The 7,192-nt window shown below is 44.4% G+C and overlaps 1 long non-coding RNA gene across 1 annotated transcript; it reads left to right on the forward strand.

The window, feature by feature from the left end:
- The first annotated feature begins 3,464 nt into the window (after nt 1-3,464).
- Nucleotides 3,465-5,449, forward strand: LOC125757489 (uncharacterized). The gene is made up of 3 exons (XR_007415262.1): nt 3,465-3,596; nt 4,084-4,196; nt 5,360-5,449. It is a non-coding gene; the product is annotated as an uncharacterized LOC125757489 (long non-coding RNA).
- The last annotated feature ends 1,743 nt before the right edge of the window (nt 5,450-7,192 follow it).

Genomic DNA, 7,192 nt, shown 5'->3' on the forward strand with positions numbered 1-7,192 from the left:
AAGAGAGTCAAGCAGACGTGACTCCCTTTTGACTCTCTTTTTTTTAAGAGTGTAGGTTGGCGGAGTAGCTCCAGATTGTCGCGCAGTATGATGCTAGCGGTCTTTCTGAGGGCAGTGTTGCCAGGTGGTGGTTAGGAGCTCGAGCAAAATGCCTTATGTGGGCTCTCAAGGCTTCTAACGCAATGTGCGTTTGTATTGGTATATCCTTGGCGATGACAATAGTCGCCTCTGTTGGCGCACATTTGGGCAGTCTTAGGCAAACTCTGAGTGCCTGAGCTTGTGCAGCCTGTAGAACGCGAAGATTTGTCTTGCAGGTGTTGGTTAGTACAGGCAGACTATATCTCAGAAACCCAAGAAAGAGTGATCTGTATAATGTACCAGGAATGAAGAAAAAATCTGATTTGTCATCGCCTGTCCTGAAACAGCTATCTCTGCTTCTACTGCACGAGAAATACACCGACCACATACATGTTTACACCGACGGCTCAACGACCATCCGTGATTCGTCCGGGGCAGTAGTTGTCCCAGCGAAAGGTGTAACTGTTAGCTTTAAGACCGACCACCCAACAACATCAACGGCTGCTGAACTGACAGCTCTTCGCGCTGCACTTTGTGTTATCAATCGCGAACAACCGCAGCGATGGTCAATTTTTAGTGACTCCAAAGCAGCCCTACAATCTCTCTTGTCAGCCCTGCGGCGTGGACCATATGAACAACTGGTATTCGAGATAAGACACCTCATTCATACGTCATTCGAGAAGGGACACCAAGTGACATTTCAATGGTTGCCAAGTCACTGCGGCGTGCTTGGCAACGAACATGCCGATAATGCTGCTCGGTCAGCTTTGCAAGGAGACAAGGAAGAGGCTATACCGCTTTCAAGGTCTGATGCTGCTGCCATGCTTCAAAGGATCGCAAAGAATATTTCGCACTCAACACTGAATACGTCAAGAAGCCAAAACTATCGGCAACACTACCTAAACGAGTTGCGGCGACTTCAAATACCATCTGGACTCCGCCGAAGAGAGGCCACTCTGCTATGCCGCTTATGGCTAAGAGTGGCTTTCACGAAGTCATATTCGTTTCGAATAGGGATGGCCGACAACGCTCTTTGCGACGCCTGCGGCACCGAGGAGACCTTGCAACATATCGTCTGCGACTGTCCTCGCTACACTGCGCAGAGACGATCCCTAGTATTCGCTCTCGCTCATCTTCACAACAGACCGTTGACACTAGACACGATTCTCCAATGTCATCCTGAGAAGTCATCGAGAGTTCAAGCAACCAAGGCATTGCTCAAATTCCTAAGGACAACAGACTTACACGAGCGGCTGTAGACTTTTTAATGATGCCGCATACCGCACAAGACTACCGCTCTGCGCTGTGACGTTATGTGTGTGCGTGTGTGTTCCCCTCTCTTTCTCTCTTTCTTTACTCTTCTTTCGATCTCCCCCATCCCTTCCCCCTGTACAGGGTAGCATACCGGTTATGCCAAACTGGTTAACATCCCTGTCTTTCTTCTCTCCCGTTTTCTTCTCTCTCTCTTGAGAAATGGTCACGGCCGCAGAAATATGGTGAATTTCATTCACCTGCTGATCTATGTGAGCATCGTCGAGTTTTCACAACTACACCTCCTCAAAACAAGTACATTCAGAACTGGTTGTACCGACTGACGAAGCGAAAAAAAATACAAAAAGTGCTATGAGGACAAGAAACCTGACGACCACACAAATTCCATTTGTAACTCCTGTTTTGTCTAGTGGCACACCAACCTTAGAGAAAAACATTTTTTTTTTTACATCTTAGAGCTTTTAGACATGGCTCCACCTATTTCGATAGTGCCAGACATCTAAATGTGAAGACTTTTCTGCAGCTTGCAAGTTTAGAATATTTTTATTGTGTGGAGAGAAACCATATTTTAGGATGTTTTGGTGCCGTGTTCAATACCTTTTGGTATCTGATTTTTTTTCTGTGCTGCTATTTATCATAATTTGCTAAAATACCAATGGCCCAATAGCAAATTTATTGCTATTCTTTATTGCATTCATTGTATTACTGTGTTTGGAAAGTTTGTAGAGGGAAAAATATAACCGTGTAACCTGATGGAATATTGCAGCTTTCACCGGGCATACAAAAAAATAGGTAACTCATACGCCTTTTGGGCTAGACCATTCAAACTTTCTTCTAATATAGAAACCTCCTGAGAAAATATTTTTTTTATTTCAGAAAATTTTTCTGCTTTCTTTTATGTTGGGAGCACAGCGTTAGAAATCTTCTATGCAATGTTAAATAAATAATGTATTCGATAAATATTCCTGCATACTATGCCCCAGTATTTTAGGGGCGAAGCTCCTTAAGCCGTGGGACTGTCCTTCCTCTGTGACCAGGGGTGCTATTCTGGACATTGTCAAATTCCGCCATGTTGTCAAATTCCGCCATGTTGATGATTTGATTGGTCACGCGAAGTCGTTCGCATTGTGGCGCTGCAATGGCGTTACGACACAGGAATCCGCGATGACGTAACGTGCCAAAAAATAGTAAATTTTTTCCGAAGCAACGCTTCGCCATACTCTGTCATGTAGAAATAAAGGTTTGGGTGAAACAACGAAACCGAAATATGGTACTGAGCTGTGCCTACGGTCAACTTGCGGTTTATCGAAACTACTGCTCGCTTGACGAAGAGCCGCCATGTCTGCAACACGATTGGACATTGCACTGATGGCGCCCATTGCGTCACAGGATCTCACTTTTTGTAGCGTCAAATTGACGTTGCGTGACGTTGCATCCTGCCAAATTTGCAGCTTAAAATGTGAGAACGATGAAGTGCCCAAAATTGGCCGCCATATTGTTGTAAATTGAGTTGCTTGTTCGATGTGCAGCCTCACATACGTATGTGTAGATGTCATTCCGTGAGTTACTTTACACGCATGTTTTCGGTTAGTAATATTATAAAGTGTTGTACATGAAGCTTGCTTGTTAAAATAAAAGGTTATTGTTTAATTTGGCTTGTTCGAATTTGCGGTTCTCGCCGCAAGAGAACGCTAGATAAGCGAAGAAAAATGGCGCTGCCCTTTGTTGTGTAGTGGCTGGAGCTGCAGGAAGCATCGCGAGTACCGCGATCCTTTTGTGATGACCGATCAATTATTTCAACTGTGGTGCCGGCTGACGAAGGACACTGTGCGATGGCTGTGCGGGGAGCTTCGCCAGGACCTGGAGAGGCGGCGTACGGACACGAGAACAGCCCCGTCCGTTGTTGTTGTTTTTGTTGAGCTACAAGTGCTTTGCGCCCTTCGCTTGTTCGCCACCGGCACTTACCACGACACGATCTCGAACAACGAGGACGTGGCGACGAGCTAGTCCAGTGTGGGTCTCACGATTCATGCTGTCATGGAAGCGATCGTCGAGCGCCTCGGTAATGAGTGGATCGCCCTCCCTGCCAAAAGGAAGGCTTTGTCCACATAGATGCAAGGTTTGAAGGCTGCGTTGAGGTGGTCGACGACACGTTCGTGTGCATAAGTGGGCCGTATGAAAAGGACGATGGCAACAAGGCTGCTTACTTTTGCCGCAAGAACTTTTACGCCCTCAGCGTCATGGTGGTGAGAATAAATTTCATCTTATTCAATCTCGCGCAGGCTGTTAGTAGAATGCAAATGAGGAACGTGAAAGACAGCTTTTCGCCACTCTCCAGTATTTTAACGACATTTGCCGTGGCTCCAACTGCAGTGATAGAAAAGAACGCAGTAGTCGCGGTAAACGGAGTTTCCGTCACTATTTAGTTTTGGCAGGGTTGACGTGACACCATAAAAAGTTCATCGAGCTTCATATTTGATCGAGGTAGCTTTTAAGAAAAATAATGCATGAAAGGAAATCAAACGTGCTGATTGCGCTCTAATTTCATAAACAGTGCTATGCAGACATGCAGTAACTGCCACATATGAAATGAAAGATACAGCTGTCGAAGCTGCGCTCCGAAAGCAACTCGAGAGAAATAAATGCGTTGGACCACACAGTTACAGTTGTTCTGCATGTAGCTGGTTGTATTGCTGTTGCCGACTTCCTTCCAATGCAAACAACACTCTGCAGGTATGTGACCAACCCTGCCGATGACCGCCCTCGCACTCGGGGCCCGTGCACGACGCCTTTATGTGGAAGACATGCACCGTGAGCCAGGACTGGGCAGTGGACGCCGTGGCCAGGTTGGTGAATAGCTGCTTGGTATGCAAGCGTGAGAATGCTTGCGTGGTGTCTTAGTGTAGCAAAAACATTATTCATGGTAATTTTATTACACGCTGCATGGTTCTTAACTACTCAAGTCTCTTTGTCCAAATTTCTGCCCTGTATGTTATTACTGGCAGCTACCTTGGTCGAACACTATCTACTTTAGTGGCACTCGTGTTCCCTTGAATGAAAATTCTCTCATGCACACATTTGAGAAAACAAGTCATACTGAGACCCGAGGCGGCACACAATAATCCGACTTGCTCTCAGTGTATAATTGCAACTTGTTTTTCTATGGTCATGGGAAAGACTACTAGTGCAATAGAAAGGTCAAGCATGAAATAAACTTTCATGAAGAGATTGTATGATCCTTTATTATAAAGTGGTGGAATAATAAATAGTAAGCATGCGATGATACAGAAAATGCTACACTCTGAGGCTATGTTAAAAAAAAGAATACATCAAATACAACTGCCATAGACGTTGTACATTCATAAATACAATTATGTGTAGAAAGGACAACTTGTACAAAAAATACAAATAAGGAAGCACAGCCATGTGCTATATAGCAATAAAATAAGTCAACTGACAACTCAAAGGTATTTCAGTGATGGTTCATAAAAAGCACTAAAAAACTATTTCAGTGATGGTTCATAAAAAGCACTAAAAAACAACTCAAACGGTTGCAAAAGAAACCTGATGTCACGTTTCATTGACGGCCTAAGCACAAAAAAAATCTAAGGGAAACCAAGCCTTGAGTGCGCTGACCGTCTGCAGCCGCACATCAGTCCCAAAAGAAAGAACAACACCCTTACCACCAAAGAAGATGCGCCTTCTGTCACTCGCCCCTTCTTCTCTATGAAAGAAGTTAAGGGCTGCAGTTCAGTAGCTTCGTTGTCATTCCTCCTGACGAAGGAATTGAGTTGATAAAGCCATTTTTTCGTTGGAGCATTTCAAAAGCCGTAATTATGTAACCTAACCAGACAAGCAATTCTGTGAATATGTCTAGCTGTAAAAAAAAAGGAAAACAGTGCATATCAGTGACACGATGTCTTCGAATAAGTTAAAAGAAGTGAGAAAGGAATAGTACATATTCATGTATACATTCATATTATGCTAATTGGAACACTGTCCTCCACAGGTGATAGTGCATACTCGCTTCAACCTTGGCTGTTTAACCCCATCCCTGGAGAACATCCTGCAGAATCCTCTGCTGCCCGATTCCACCGCACCCACTCTTCACTGCGGTGCGTCGTATAACTGTGCACTGGAGTCCTCAAGGCCCACTTTCGGTGCTTGCAGAGGTACAGAACACTGTACTATGGCCCACTCTTCACGTCGAAGATCATCGCAGTTTGTGTCGTGCTTCACAACCTCGGTGTTTGGCAGCAGCTGCCTGAGCTAGACGACATCCCTTGCACTGAAGAACTCGATGAAGAATATGCGGACCTTTACAACAACCATAGCGACGATACGACTGCAGTAGACATGAACCAGGCGGGTAGGCAAAGGCAGGATCACGCTCTGTAGTGGTTCACAGCTGGGCACGACTCGATGTAATGGGGTTTACATTCCTGCGAGATGTGCACAGAAACGTGAAACACAGAAGCTCTTGCTGTTTCTCATGACAAAGTAGCCACTTGCATTGTGTTCGATCCTATACGTATCCCCTGTACTTGTGTTCTTGCAGGAATTGTATTCTGACAAAAGCTTCATTGTGTTCGTTCATTGAGAGCATGCTAATTGTACCAAGCAGTTAGGCAAAAGCGTGCTCAGTTTCTGCCGCAAATCATAGCAGGACTAGTTTGTTGAGACCATAGTGACTCTGTAAACAGCCTGTGTTATTTTGCAGCAGTGCATGCAACATTGAATGCCATTCCAGAGCATTGTTTTCGGCACTCTATTCACAATGCGAACCCATGTGATGACTGTACGAGTCTGGCAGGTGTGTACAAAAGCTCTATTCATGTAGTAGCCACTCGTACATGCAAGAGCACAAGCTTGTTGTGGTTGGTAATCTATGTAAACGCTTATAGGCACAAAACGAACCAGTACCGAAAGGGGCAACATGGGCACAGCACTGTGTAGCTACTTTCTGTCCTTCTGTCCTGGTTTCTCTGGTGGACTATAAAAGTTTACATGCAAGAGTAATACATGATATTTCATAATGCATTGTGAGTCAATTGATCTTCTTCTGTTAATTCATCATTGTGAGTCAATTCATCCTTGCAATAATAAAAAGCAGTCAAGTTGTCTCATTGCTTACATCATTGTCTTATCATTCACTGCTGCCAACAACAACAAAGGATGCCTCTAATATTGTACCAGCCATTTTTGAAACCAGCACATCTGCCTAAAAGACATCTCTTTGAATGCAGTTTGTGCACTTCTTAGTGTTGCCAGTCCAATGTAACATCAACTGCATGAAATACTACAATTCCTCTTCTTTATTGTGGCCATTATGCACTTCTTATCCGTATGTTGTAAGCAACGTGGAAGTACCTTCCACAGTTAACACCTTCGGAGGTGACACTTCTGTGGATTGAGATTCGCCTAGACTTTATCTTTCAGATTCAACTGATCGCGCGTAACGTGAGGTCCTGAAACTTAACTCTTATTGCTTCTGCTTATGTATATTTATATGATTGTAACTTTTACTTACAGTAGTCCTTACGCATCCTCAGCAAAACATATAGCACCATCTTAACCCTTTCAGTCACGGTGTGTACAATTGTACACATCAACTTCGAAGTCGCATCACGCACCGTGTGTTTCTTCAAATGACCTGAACCTTAGGGTGCACATTCGTGCAGGATTCCGGAGTGGACAACTAGTGCTTATTTACCTTGATTATGCTGTATATTGCTGCAGATGATCACTTGCTAGAGACACTACCATGTTCGACGATCGTTCGACGTGCGACGTTCCAGGACCAACGTCAAGAGTATTTTTTTTTTCTTTGCTCGAAAAGCAT

The sequence above is a fragment of the Rhipicephalus sanguineus genome, chromosome 2 (genome assembly GCF_013339695.2).
Source record: "Rhipicephalus sanguineus isolate Rsan-2018 chromosome 2, BIME_Rsan_1.4, whole genome shotgun sequence".
Lineage (NCBI taxonomy): Eukaryota > Metazoa > Arthropoda > Arachnida > Ixodida > Ixodidae > Rhipicephalus > Rhipicephalus sanguineus.